This window comes from Scyliorhinus torazame, chromosome 2 (genome assembly GCF_047496885.1).
Source record: "Scyliorhinus torazame isolate Kashiwa2021f chromosome 2, sScyTor2.1, whole genome shotgun sequence".
NCBI classification, from domain to species: Eukaryota; Metazoa; Chordata; class Chondrichthyes; order Carcharhiniformes; family Scyliorhinidae; genus Scyliorhinus; species Scyliorhinus torazame.
In genome coordinates this window covers 63,162,193-63,176,337 of record NC_092708.1, presented here as the reverse complement: position 1 = coordinate 63,176,337, position 14,145 = coordinate 63,162,193, and positions in this window count along the sequence as shown.

Below are 14,145 nucleotides of genomic sequence, written 5' to 3'. Positions count from 1 at the left end.
AAAGAGATGTCCGACAGCCACAGGAGACTCCGCCACAACAAGGGGACAGTGCGGCATTTATGCCATGTCCTTGCGGATGATAACAGCTCCCTGTGGCCATCACAGTCCCACAACCCTGAACAATTACACCTTGGGTTCATTCCAGGGTTTGAGCGGGGACTTTTGCGGAATATCCAAGCCAACAGCACACAAAGTGAAGTCACGGATGCCCTGCGTTCCCGCGCAGTTGACTATATAAACTTTGACCTGATCAAACCCATCAAGATGCCTGGGCAGCAGATTCCTCTGACAAAACCATGATGTGCCAGGACAAGGGGTACTCTTGAATCCCCAAGTCTTCCACACCATTAAATTCCCTACCATCTATCATGCATGTTATCTTGTAACTCCGGACAGTTGGGGAGCACTCTACATGATCAGGAAGGGGTTCCATTCCCTGAACGTCCAACTTGTGTGCTACCACCACCTCAACATCATGCATGTGTCTGCACACTTCCCAGGGAGTGTGCACAACAGCTACATCCTGGGGCAGTCGAAGATCCCTGGCCTTTTTGAGGGACACCACAGGATGGCCTGTTGGCTCTTGATTGATAAGAAGGACCCACTTAACACCTGGCTAATGACGTTAGTGCTGAGGCCAGTGACCGATGCAGAGACCCGATATAACAAGGCCCATGTGGCCACCAGGACTGTCATTGAGCAGTGCATCAAACTGCTTAAAATGCCTCAAATGCTCTGGTGATACACAGTAGTGCACCCCCACCGGAGGTTCGCCTGCTTTGTGGTGATCTGCTGTTCCCTCCATAACCTAGCACAGCAGCGGGGCGACATGCTGGAGGTGGAGAGGGAGAAACATGCAGCCTCGTCAGAGGAGGACGGTGAGGATGAGCTAGACCAGGAGTGGCTGGAAGACGAGCCCGAGGAGGACTCATGGGAGCAGCCAGAGGATGGAGGACAGGTGGCAGCAGCAAGGGTCCAGCATGTGTGAAGCAGCCTATAATTTACCATCTTCGGCCTCCCTCCCTTCTTACACAGTGATGTTCACATTAACCATTCTGAGACCCTCACTGCCTCCAGTGATTCCTGAAAGGTCACCACCAATGCCTCCATACTCTCCTCAGCTATCTCCTTTGGAACCATCTGGTCCAGATGATTCAGACCTTTCAGTTTCCCCAGAACCTTCTCCTTACTGATGGCCATTACACTCACCACTGCCCCTGATTCTCCTGAAGTTCTGGTATACCACTGGTGTCTTCCACTGTGAAGACTGATGCAAATTAACTATTCAGTTCCTCTGCCATTTCTTTGTTTCCTATTACTACTTCTCTAGACTCCTTTTCCAGTGGTCCAATGTCAATTTTTGTCTCTCTCTTATCTTTTATATATTGAAGTAAACACTTCCTATCTTCTTATACATTACTAGCGAGCTTGCGCTCATATTTCATCTACTCCCCCCTCATTGCTTTTTTAGTTGTCCTCTGCTCGCTTTTAGAGGCTTCCCAATCCTCTGGCTTCCCACTAATCCTCGCCACATTGTATGTTTTTTATTTTGCTTTTATGCTGTCTTTGACTTCCCTTGTCAGTCATGGAAACCTCGGGCGGGTTTCTCCGTCCCTCCGCGCCAGATTTATGGTTCAGCACACCATCGGGATTCTCCATTTCACTGGCTGGTCAATGGGGCTTCCCATTATGGGGCAGCCCCATGCCGTTGGGAAACCCCCGGCTGTCAACAAAACAGAGCATCCCGATGGCGGAGAATTCAGCCCCTTGACCTCACTTCACCATTTTTCCTCCTCCTTGGGATGACTTTCTGCTGTGCCTCCCGAATAACCCCCCCAAAACTCCAGCCATTGCTGTTCCACTGTCTTCCCTGCTAGGTTCCCCTTCCAATCAACTCTGGCCAACTCCTCCCTCTTGTCTTGGTAGTTATCTTTGTTTAATTGCAATAACGTTACACCTGATTCCACCTTCTCCCTCTCAAACTGCAGAGTAAATTCTATCATATTGTGGTCACTCCTTCCTCAGGGTTCCTTCACCTTAAGTTCCTTAATCAAGTCTGCCTCACTACACATCACCAAATCCAGAATTGTCTTTTGCCTAGTAGGCTCTGTCAAAAGCTGCTCAAAAAAAAATCTCTTAGACATTCCACAAATGTCAGTGAAGGCCTCAGATTCCCTGAGGTTAGATTTTATATCACTTACCGTCGCTGGCTGATCTCTGAATTTCTCCTGCTCAGCTCCGTTCCTGAAGTGAAAGCCTCAGGTTCCCTGAGGTAAGTTTTATATGACTTACCTTTCCAGCCTGCACTCCTGAATTTCTCTTTCTCAGCTCCGCTCCCAAAGTGAAGGCCTCAGATTCCCTGAGGTTAGATTTTATATCACTTCCCGTCGCAGGCTGCTCTCTGAATTTCTCCTGCTCAGCTCCGCTCCTGAAGTGAATATGCTGGTGTGGCGCTCAGCCATGGCCTTCACTGACTGAGCAGCGCGTTGGACACCACGACTCATGCTGTTGACGTCGTGCTCCAGGATTTCCACCCTAGCAGTGTTGGCCTCGGTGCCACGCATTGCCACTGCCATCTCTTGCACCTGTAGCCTTTGTGTCTCCGCTAATCAGCTATGGACCCACTGGCATCCCCTTCTGAATCTCACAGCTACACCTTAGCATCTGCATCAGCTCCGGAATAAGCTGGTGTAGAGGCTCAACATCGGTCTGGGACCCAGCTGTGTCCATGGGTCCAGCAGACCTTCGACTGTAGTCCTCCCTTGGATGTTCCTGCCTCCACCTGATGTGCATCAGCAACTGTGATGCTCACCAGATTGTGCCCCAGAAGCCTGTCCACTACTTTCGCCCACCAATGTGTGTGTCTCTGCGTTCCTTAAGGATGAGGTTATCAGCTGTAATGCTTTGAATGTAGCATCCTCGTAACTGTCCTCCAAACTGTTCTCTTGGGTGGAGGTGATGGTGGTGGTGGTGGTGATGGTGGGGGGAGTGGGAGGGGGGGTGGGGGGAGTACCCCTGATAGGGATCCTGCAGGAGAATGGACAGAGGGCATAGTGAGCCGAATGCTTCATGCATCGTGGAGCAGTGGGGGCTATGGTGAGGGTCAGGTGTGGGCACTGCCACTGGGCATGGGTGGGGAGCGCAGGTGGGTGCCAGGGTGTGCTGGGGCACACGTGTTTTATTGTGCTGGGGGAGGACTGGTGCCGTGCTAACCGCAGGGATGTTGGGGGGGTGGTTTGCTGGGTGTGGCAGGTGGGAGTAGTGCCAGGGGGCCAATGCCAGCTCACCCATGCAGCCTGGTGGGTGTCATTTATCTTCTTAAGGCACTGGGTGGCAGTCCTCCCCGCACTGACAGCCGCTGTCACTGCCTCCCAGCTGCCCTGTGACTGACCCTCCAACCCCTTCGTGGGGACAGGGTATCCCATCTGGTCTCCACCTCATCCAACAGTTGTGCCAGGTCAGCATCACCAAAACGTGCGGCTGGTCTGCACGGTGGCATTGCTGCGTGCTGTCTGGGGTTTGCTCTGCAGGGTCTGTTTAAGACCGCTCCCCCTTCTTAGTGGGGAGCTGCCAATCGCGGTCTCACCGAATCATCTGGTGGGATAGTTATTTCTGGCATGAAGCCTGTGTGACATCGTTAAGTGCCCTAATTACTGTTAGATACCGGTGATGGCCTCGCCGGGTTCAGCCGTCGGTAAACACCTGGCTGTTCGCACCCACTATCACACTTAGAAACCTTTCCGTTAGATCCTGGTGACTGTTAACATTTCAAGTCCGCATGACTCTTCTTCAGAGCACTTTACAAAGTGAGCTGTTTCTTTTGATTAGTCCATGCTCTCTTAAGAGGCGAACTTCCATTTCATATTATAAAATTTAGAAGTTTATTCACAACTTCACGACATTCCTTTTTAAATTAAATCAAATATAGAATATCGATTAAGAGTGGATTGATTCAATTCTGTCAAGTAATAATAATACCACCAAAATAGTGATATACAAAATATTATTTTAACTCTATTGAGAACTGAGTGAATTGGGACTTTTTACCTCCAAACATCTCTTCACATGGGAGAAGCCAATATGTTTTGCAGTCAGAACGCAGTGTCATACTGCAGTGGAATAAGGTGTTATTTAATCGCACTGGAATAGGCTACAAAGGGCTTGGTGGAGCTCTGCACACCAGCATTCTGAATAATAAGGGAGAAAAAACTCATTGTATGTTGACTTGGGTACTCAGGGGTTTGATGTCTCCCATAACTATAGAGAGCTGGGTAAATTCAGATTATACATGAATGATCGGATGGAGACAATGTGTATATTCCTTCATGCTTGTGGGTGTGCAATGGGCGATCTGAGGCCAGTATCGGCTTATCTTTTTCAGTATTTTGTTTACTGGAATTAGTAAGACACAATCCAGAGATGGTCTTGCACAAAGTGAAAATCATTCCAGTTGCACATTAGGATTCCCACTCTCTTAGAACATAGAACATACAGTGCAGAAGGAGGCCATTCGGCCCATCGAGTCTGCACCGACCCATTTAAGCCCTCACTTCCACCCTATCCCCGGATCACAATAACCCCATCTAACCTTTTTTTTTGTCACAAAGGGCAATTTATCATGGCCAATCCACCTAACCTGCATGTCTTTGGACTGTGGGAGGAAACCGGAGCACCCGGAGGAAACCCACGCAGACATGGGGAGAACGTGCAGACTCTGCACAGACAGTGACCCAGCAGGGAATCGAACCTGGGACCCTGGCGCTGTGAAGCCACAGTGCTATCCACTTGTGCTACCGTGCTGCCCTCTTGAAAAAATGAAATGAAAATCGCTTATTGTCACAAGTAGACTTCAAATGAAGTTATTGTGAAAAGCCCCTAGTCGCCACATTCCGGCGCCTATTCGGGGAGGCTGTTACGGGAATTGAACCGTGCTGCAGGCCTGCGTTGGTCTGCTTTCAAAGCCAGTGATTTAGCCCTGTGTTTAACCAAATGCTGGGAATGAAATGTGGACCTCAAGAGTATGGACAGGACAAAGGAGTGAGAAATTGTTCCCACTGAAGAGAGCATCAAGAAATAAATTGGGAAAAGGAGTAAAAATGAAGTGAGGAGAACAAAATTTACCCAAAAGGCGGTTGGAGTCAGGAACAAACTTCATGAGAGGTTGGTGGAGGCAGGGTCAACCATGGTATTCAAAAGGAAATTGGATTTGTTATTTGAGAAGAAAGAACTGGGACTAGGTAGAAGGCTAGTTCTGAGAGCTAGGGCAGACTCAATGGACCAAATGGCCTCCTTTTCCCTGTAAAGATTCTGTGATTCTGGTAATATGGAATCAGGATTTTTAGCAGAGACACCAGAGGGTACAAAGATGTTTTAAAATAAAATCTTTTGAAACCTTAATTACTGATGTAATTGAAAATGACAATGAACCAAAATCAATATTTGCATGTCCGTAATGCCGTTTAATGTTACAAAACATCGCAAGATACTTCAAAGGAAAATTAGAGACAAAATCTGACATGGAGCTACACAATGAGATATTAGGATAGGTGACGCAAAGTTTTGTCGAAAAGTTTGGTTTTAAACAGCAACTTAAAGCACAAGAGAAGTGGAGAGGATTAGGCAGGAATACGTTGGACCTGTAAGAGTGTATTAAGCATTGCTGAGAAGCTAGATTTGTATTTGTGAACACTTTTCATTTGGATCAATGACAAAATGAGAACATTCAGAGGAGGTGCTAATCCTGGCCCAAAGGATGAGTGGTTACATTTTGTTTCGCTAATGTCTTTCTCCTACTGGGGAGGAAAGTGGGTGGGCCATTATCTTTAACATTATTCACCCCTGCCCCTGCCCTATTATTCTTTTTCTGCCTTTTTATTTTACGTTAAATTCTTCAGACTATTGATATTTAGCTCACAGAACAAAGTGCTTCACTTTCTAGGCTAGAAAACCACAACTCATTGCTGTCATGCCAATGGGCTGTATTTTAGGAATAAAAATCAAATTCTGTCTCATCCGAACCATGTTGTGACAGTCTCACTTCCACATTTTATTTATTTTTTGCTACAATACATTACAAGCCATGTTTATTTACATAAGTCATATGGTTATTTTCAGTTATCTGGACTGTACTTCCTTGAATCACTTAATATGCAGACTCTAATTAATGTTCAATTACTCTTTCAAACATCTTGCCACCTTTTCTCAAGCTTCAGCCTTCAAATAGGAACGTAGATTATTTGATTTAGACTTAATCCACACTGAGGGTATGAAAAAGAATGAAATCCATGGAACGGACGTCTAACTTGCAGGCAGCATCAGGAGTTGGGAAATTTCCTCTTGTCGTGATTCAGCCTCTGTCCCAGCCAGTGCGATTTTCATTAGGGTGAGGCGAGGAAGTCGGGTTGTCTGCCTGCCATTCATGAAGACTCAAACGAAGACATAGGTGGAAGCAAGTTTAACCCATTTCAGAACCAATAAATGGGTTGTCTCTACCACAATTATTGTGTTGCAAAGAAATCAAGAAGGTCATTAGCACTGAGGTGTTGGCTGAACTTCAAACTGCGAGTAGTTATTACCATTGCTATCTAATTGCTTGATGTCTCTGTAAATTGGCCCAGCGTGAAGAAGCCCTAATCTCACAACCCTTTGTATGTTCGTTTGACTTCTTGCTCTGACTGAGAAAACCCAGCTCTGAAGTGCTGCTGGTTTCCCTACCCTATCTCATCATTCCCCTGCAAGTGGCTGCATCTCTCATCTGAATATGCAGCAGGTCACAGCATGGCGCGATGTGTACAAAGCAACCCAGCTCACCTGTTGCTCCCCACATTGAGCCCTCAACTATACAGCCCCTCACATCACCCCCATCCCTACAATGTCGACATAGGGCAGGGAACCATTGAGCACCCCCATGGTTACTCCCAGCCTCACTTCATCCCACCTCCATCTTAGGCAGATGTAATTCATTCATTCACTGTGAATGTAGAAGGTATAATAAACCTGGGTCGAATGTTACATCAACCTATACCCAATGGTGTAAAAGGCCCAATTGTTCAGCATATTGCAGGAAATATATTAAGTAGACACTTAGTGTAGGACAAGATGGATGGCATTGCCATGATGGCATTTTCTGAACATTGGCGCAGATGTTCCCTATTGAACTGTGTTTCTGACAGTAATTTTTAAAAACGGGTTCATCTTCCATGTGTTCTTTCAAAATATAGGGAGAAAAATATATATTCCCTTTGATTGAAGAGCTGTAACATGAAATGCACATTCTGACCTTTACCACATCTTAAAATACTTTTTTCACAAGAGGCTGTGGCCTTTGGGTATATCAAATCCAGTTATTGACAGCAGGAAGTGGAAGAGGAATAAGGAATATCTGAGATCATTGACTGATTCTATATTCATGTGCAGTATCAGGGGACTCAGCTCTCTCTCTTTCTCTCAAGTTTTCCACACCTCGACGGTGCACAGGTCGGATTTTGACTGTTTCTCTCGCTAATTATTTCTGGAACAGGCCACTAGTCTATCAACTGGACTCAACTATTAATGCATATTTTATTAAATACACAACTTTAAAATTCTGAGTTCTGATAACCTGCCACGTATTTATTTTAAAACACCAACAATATTTCATATTCCCCACTGAGCAAGAATGAGATTTGATAATGCTTCAGAAGTAAGTGAGATTTTTACAAATGGCGGCATTACAAATTAATGGTTCTATGAACAGTATAAGAGCTGATAAGATGTGGTTTGCAATCTTGGCTCGTCATATAGTCAGCTTGTCAAGAGGCACTGAATGGAAGCAAGAGATACGGTGAGAGAGACTTAAAGCCAGAGGGTCAATCAGCCTGGCCACACCTATGCCACAACAATGAATGCAAGCAGAATGATACTAGTAGACCTCCACTCCCAAATGTCTAAGTTTAAATGACATACACACATTTTTCCATGCTTTAAATTCTCTGTTCACTCCCTGGATCCTCAATAACACATATCATGATTTCCGGTAGCGGATTTGGAGGAGTAAGTCGCACATTTGGTGGCTCCCGCTCTGGTCGGACTTTTGGACCTTTCCCCCGTTTTTCTACTGGACTTGAATTGTAAAACAGATCTAGTGGCAATTGTTTATTGAAATCCCATTTGGTGCATGGAGAGAAAGACTAGAAGTGTTTGTAAGGGCAGAAACAAAAAGATAGAGAAGGCTTGGGCTGTAAAGCTGCAACAGAAGACAGCATGATGTGGAGATGCAGGCGTTGGACTGGGGTGAGCACAGTAAGAAGTCTTACAACACCAGGTTAAAGTCCAACAGGTTTGTTTCGAATCACTAGCTTTCAGAGCGCTGCTCCTTCCTCAGGTGAATGGTGTCAGAAGACAGCATGGTGGAGGTTCGGACCTCTGGCTTGCCGACCCAGCAGTCTATGGAGCAGCTGATGCAAGTCATTCAGGAAGGCTTTGCGACGCAGAAACGGGACTGCTTGGAACCGATAAAAGAGTCGATTGAGCGGTTGGAGCATAGATTGGACGCCCAGGATCGGGCGATCCAGAAGGTGGAGAAGGCGCTGGCTGAGCAGGAGGAACATCAGACTGCGGTGGAGCTGGAGGTGTGGATGCTGAGGGACCAGCAGAAGAAGCTCCTGGAGAAGGTGGAAGTCCTAGAAAATAGGTCCCACCGGCAGAACCTAAGAATCGTCGGGTTCCCGGAGGAGTCCGAAGGAGCGGACGCTGGGGCATACATCGCAGACATGTTTGTGAAGCTGCTGGGGGATGGGGCATTCTCCCAGCCCTTGGAGGAGGATAGGGCTCACAGAGCACTCGCGAGGAAGCCACGAATGGGAGACCCCCGAGGGCTATGGTGGTGAGATTCCACAGGTTCTTGGATAAGGAGCGCATTCTACAGTGGGCCAAGTAGGCACGGAGCTGTAAATGGGACAATAGCATCCTGCGGGCTTACCAGGACCTGAGTGTAGATGTGGCCAGGAGGAGAGCAGGCTTCAACCAGATCAGGTCGATCCTTTTTAAGAAAAGGGTGAAGTATGGACTGTTATACCCATCCCGTCTCTGGGTCACGCATGAGGATCAGCACTTCTACTTCAAGTCACCTGAGGACGCATTGGACTTTGCGAAAACGAAAGGGCTGGTGATGGATTGAGGACTTTTGAACTTGGCTGCAACGTTCATGTTTTTGCTTCTTCTTTTTGTTTCTCTGATTTTGTAAAATGTTTCTCGTTTTGCGTTTCATGGAAGATGTTTGTGATGCCGTTTGCATTGATTTGGAACCAGCTGTAGAGCTGAGTGAGTTAAGGTTTTCATTTGCACTTTTGGGGGATAGAGGTGTGCTTGTTTTGATCTTGGTGTTTTTCTGTTGGGCAATTGTGTGGGGATTATTTGATGTTGGAGTTTGTTTGTATGAGCGTGGGGGTATGAGAGTGGGGAGGGAACAATAGGTGGAAGACTATCTGGTGCCGGGGTTGGGTGCCACCAAGCTAGCTGGGTGAACTAGCTCTCGGAAGCGCAGTGGGGGGGTGTGCATATGTTTGGTTTAGTAAAGGGATTAGGTTACAGGTGTTGTTACTAGGGGGGGGAGGGGGGGGCGAATGTTCTGCTGACGAGGGAGGGACTTGGGCTGAGGGACAGAGAGGAGGTTGGGGACGGGGGCTACCTGGGGATGGACCGGTGGAGGTGCGAAGCATGTGCTGGAGGCGGAGGATGGCTGATCGTGGAGGGGGGATCAATGAGCCCCCCAACTAGGCTGATCACCTGGAATGTTCGAGGGTTAAATGGGCCGGTCAAAAGGGCACGTGTGTTCGCGCATCTTAGGGGATTGAAGGCGGACGTGGTAATGTTGCAGGAGACGCACCTTAGAATAACGGATCAGGTTAGACTGAAGAAAGGCTGGGCCAGTCAGGTCTTTCACTCGGGACTAGATTCAAAGTCTGGAGGGGTCGCGATCCTGATCAATAAGCGGGTGGTGTTTGAGGCGGGTAGAATAGTCTTGGGTGTGGGAGGTCGGTACATTATGGTCAGTGGGAAGCTAGAGGGGGTGCAGGTGGTATTAGTAATTGTGTATGCACCAAACTGGGATGATGTGGAGTTCATAAAGAGGATGCTGGGGAAGATACCGGACCTGGACTCGCACAGGTTGGTCATGGGAGGGGACTTCAACACAGTTATTGACCCTGGCTTGGACTGGTCAAGCTTGAAAATGAGCAGCAATAGCAAAGGAACTAAGAGGGTTCATGGAGCTGATGGGGGGGATCCATGGAGATTTGGGCAGCCGAGGGTGAAGGAGTTCTCCTTCTACTCACACGTGCATAAAGTGTATTCCCGGATTAATTTCTTTATCTTGAGCAGGGCCTTACTGGCTGGGGTGGTGGACACGGGTACTCGGCGATCACAATCTCAGACCATGCTCCGCACTGGGTTGACCTGCAGGTTAGTAAAGACAGTAACCAGCGCCCGCACTGGAGGTTGGATGAGGGACTTTTGGCGGATGAAGGGGTGTGCGAGCGGCTGAGGAAATGTATTCAGAGTTACCTGCAGGTCAATGACACGGGAGAAATTTCAGCAGCGGTGGCGTGGGAAGCACTGAAGGCGGTGGTTAGGGTGGAGCTGATCTCGATCCAGGCCCATAGGGAGGAGGTGTACAGGGCAGAGATGGACCGACTGGTAAAGGAGATACCACAGGTTGATAGGAGGTATGCAGAGACCCCAGAGGCAGGGCTTTTAAGGGAATGGCGGAGGTTACAGGTGGAGTTTAGCTTGCTGACCACAGGGAGGGCGGTGGAGACGCTGAGAAAGGCGAGGGGGGCGATCTATGAACATGGAGAGAAGACCAGCAGAATGCTTGCACAGCAGCTCAGGAAGAGGGAGGCAGCTAGGGAGATAGGGAAAGTAAAGGACGGAGACGGGAACCTGGTTGGTGATTCAGTAGGGATGAATAAGGCGTTTAGGGACTTCTACAGCAGGCTGTACAGGTCGGAGCTCCCTACGGGGCCGGAGGGGATGAGGCACTTCTTGGAGGGGCTGCATTTCCCAAAGGTGGACGGGGAGCGGGTAGAAGGGCTGGGGGCCCCAATCGGGCTGGAAGAGATAGTGGAGGGTTTGAAGGCCATGCAGGTGGGTAAGGCCCTGGGTCCGGATGGGTACTCAGTGGAGTTTTATAAAGCGTTCTCGGGGATATTGGGGCCGGTGTTGTTGAGGATGTTCAATGATGCAAGGGAAAGAGGGGTGCTGCCCCCGACGATGTCACAGGCAACGGTTTTGCTGATTCTTAAGCGGGACAAGAACCCGGAGCAGTGTGGGACCTACAGGCCGATCTCCCTGTTGAATGCAGATGCCAAGTTGCTGGCCAAAATCTTGTCCTCCAGGATCGAGGAACGTTATTGGGGAGGACCAGACGGGGTTTGTTAAGGGCAGGCAGTTGGTGGCCAATGTAAGAAAGCTGTTAAATGTGATCATGATGCCCCCGGAAGGTAGGGAGGCAGATGTACTGATCGCAATGGATGCAGAAAAGGCTTTTGACCGGGTAGAATGGGACTATCTGTGGGAGATACTGGGACGGTACGGATTCGGCTTTATTGACTGGGTCAGGTTACTGTATCAGGCTCCTCTGGCAAGTGTACGGACGAATAGGACAACATCGGACTATTTTAGACTGCACCGGGGGACGAGACAGGGATGCTCCCTGTGGTAGTCATCACTGTTGTATTATATTGTATATACTGCACTGCATACGAGGGTATTATGGTAAGGCCCCTATACTACAGGTACGGGGGTAGATCCCTGTCTGCTTGGTCCGCCCAGTAGGAGGAATATAAATGTGTATGCTCTCCGAACTGCAGCCATTTCGGCAGCAGCTGTAGGAGGCCACACATCTCTGTGTAATAAAGCCTTGATTACTCTCTACTCTCGTCTCGTCGTAATTGATAGTGCATCAATTTATTACACAGAGATTTTACAACGGTGGATCTCCGCATCAAGCCGGATCGCCTGCAGCTGCATCCTCAAGCAGACAACGCCAAAAGGACTTCGCACATTGGCTAGCTTACTTTGAAGCAGACATCGGATCAGCGATAGACCCAATCCCAGAAGCACAGAAGCTCCAGATTCTGGTACACGCGGCTAAGCTCCGATGTCTTTCTCCTCGTCCGGGACGCGCGTACCTACGCAGAGGCCATGGTGCTACTGAAGGAGAACTATGCTCAGCAGACCAACAAGATCTAAGCCAGGTACCTTCTGTCCACGCGGCACCAACTTCCTGGTAAAGAAGAACAAAGAACAAAGAAATGTACAGCACAGGAACAGGCCCTTCGGCCCTCCAAGCCCGTGCCGACCATGCTGCCGACTAAACTACAATCTTCTACACTTCCTGGGTCCGTATCCCTCTATTCCCATCCTATTCATGTATTTGTCAAGATACCCCTTAAATGTTACCATCGTCCCTGCTTCCACCACCTCCACCGGTAGCGAGTTCCAGGCACCCACTACCCTCTGTGTAAAAAAACTTGCCTCGTACATCTACTCTAAACCTTGCCCCTCTCACCTTAAACCTATGCCCCCTAGTAATTGATCCCTCTACCCTGGGGAAAAGCCTCTGACTACCACTCTGTCTATGCCCCTCATAATTTTGTAGACCTCTATCAGGTCGGCCCTCAACCTCTGTCGTTCCAGTGAGAACAAACCGAGTTTATTCAACCGCTCCTCATAGCTAATGCCCTCCATACCAGGCAACATTCTGGTAAATCTCTTCTGCACCCTCTCTAAAGCCTCCACATCCTTCTGGTAGGGTGGCGACCAGAATTGAACACTATACTCCAAGTGTGGCCTAACTAAGGTTCTATACAGCTGCAACATGACTTGCCAATTCTTATACTCAATGCCTCGGCCAATGAAGGCAAGCATGCCATATGCCTTCTTGACTACCTTCTCCACCTGTGATGCCCCTTTCAGTGACCTGTGGACCTGTACTCCTAGATCTCTTTGACTTTCAATACTCTTGAGGGTTCTACTAGTCACTGTATATTCCCTACCTGCATTGGACCTTCCAAAATGCATTACCTCACATTTGTCCAGATTAAACTCCATCTGCCATCTCTCCGCCCAAGTCTCCAAACAATCTAAATCCTGCTGTATCCTCTGACAGTCCTCATCGCTATCCGCAATTCCACTAACCTTTGTGTCGTCTGCAAACTTACTAATCAGAGCAGTTACATTTTCCTCCAAATCATTTATATATACTACAAACAGCAAAGGTCCCAGCACTGATCCCTGCGGAACACCACTGGTCACAGCCCTTCAGTAAGTCTGTGGAAGATTTCTGGCGGGCCCTGCTCGCCCTGGTGAGAGACTGTGATTGCCAGGCCCTTTCGGCCGCTGAACATTCTAACCTGCTAATGAGAGACACGTTTGTTACGGGCATAGGGTCGACCTACATCCGCCAGCGCCTCTTAGAAGGGGCTATGCTTGACCTCGCGGCGACCAAGAAACTAGCGCTCTCGCTCACAGTCCCCTCACGCAATGTACAGGCATATGCCCCCGACCTCATGGCCCACCCCTCCTGGGCATCGTGGACCCGCCAGCGGCCACACCATCGTGGACCCCATCAGCGACCGCCCCCAGCCAACCCCACGCCTGCGCCGCCCGGCAGCCAACCAACACCCGGGGACCCAAGTGCTACTTCTGCGGACAGACAAAACACCCCCGGCAGCGCTGCCCGGCGCGGAGCGCGCTCTGCAAGGCCTGCGGCAAGAAAGGACATTTTGCTGCAGTGTGCCGGGCCCGCTCAATCACTGTTATTGTCCCTGCACCTGCCAAGTGCGGCCAGTGGGTGCCACCATCTTCCTCGCCTCAGACCACGTGCGGCCCGTGGGCGCCGCCATCTTGCTCCCCTCACAACACGTGCGGCCCGTGGGCGGCGCCACCTTGCTTGCCTCACAACCAATGGGCGCAGGCATCTTGCCTGCCCCAGGACACATGCGGCCCGAGGGCACCGCCATCTTGCCTGCCTCAGGACACGTGCAGCCCGTGGACGCCGCCATATTCCCCGCCTCAGGACCCCTGCCCATTGGGCAGCTCGTTGGGCTGCTCATTGCCTGCAACCGCCGACGACCAGCCGTATTTCGCCTCCGTCACGATCGA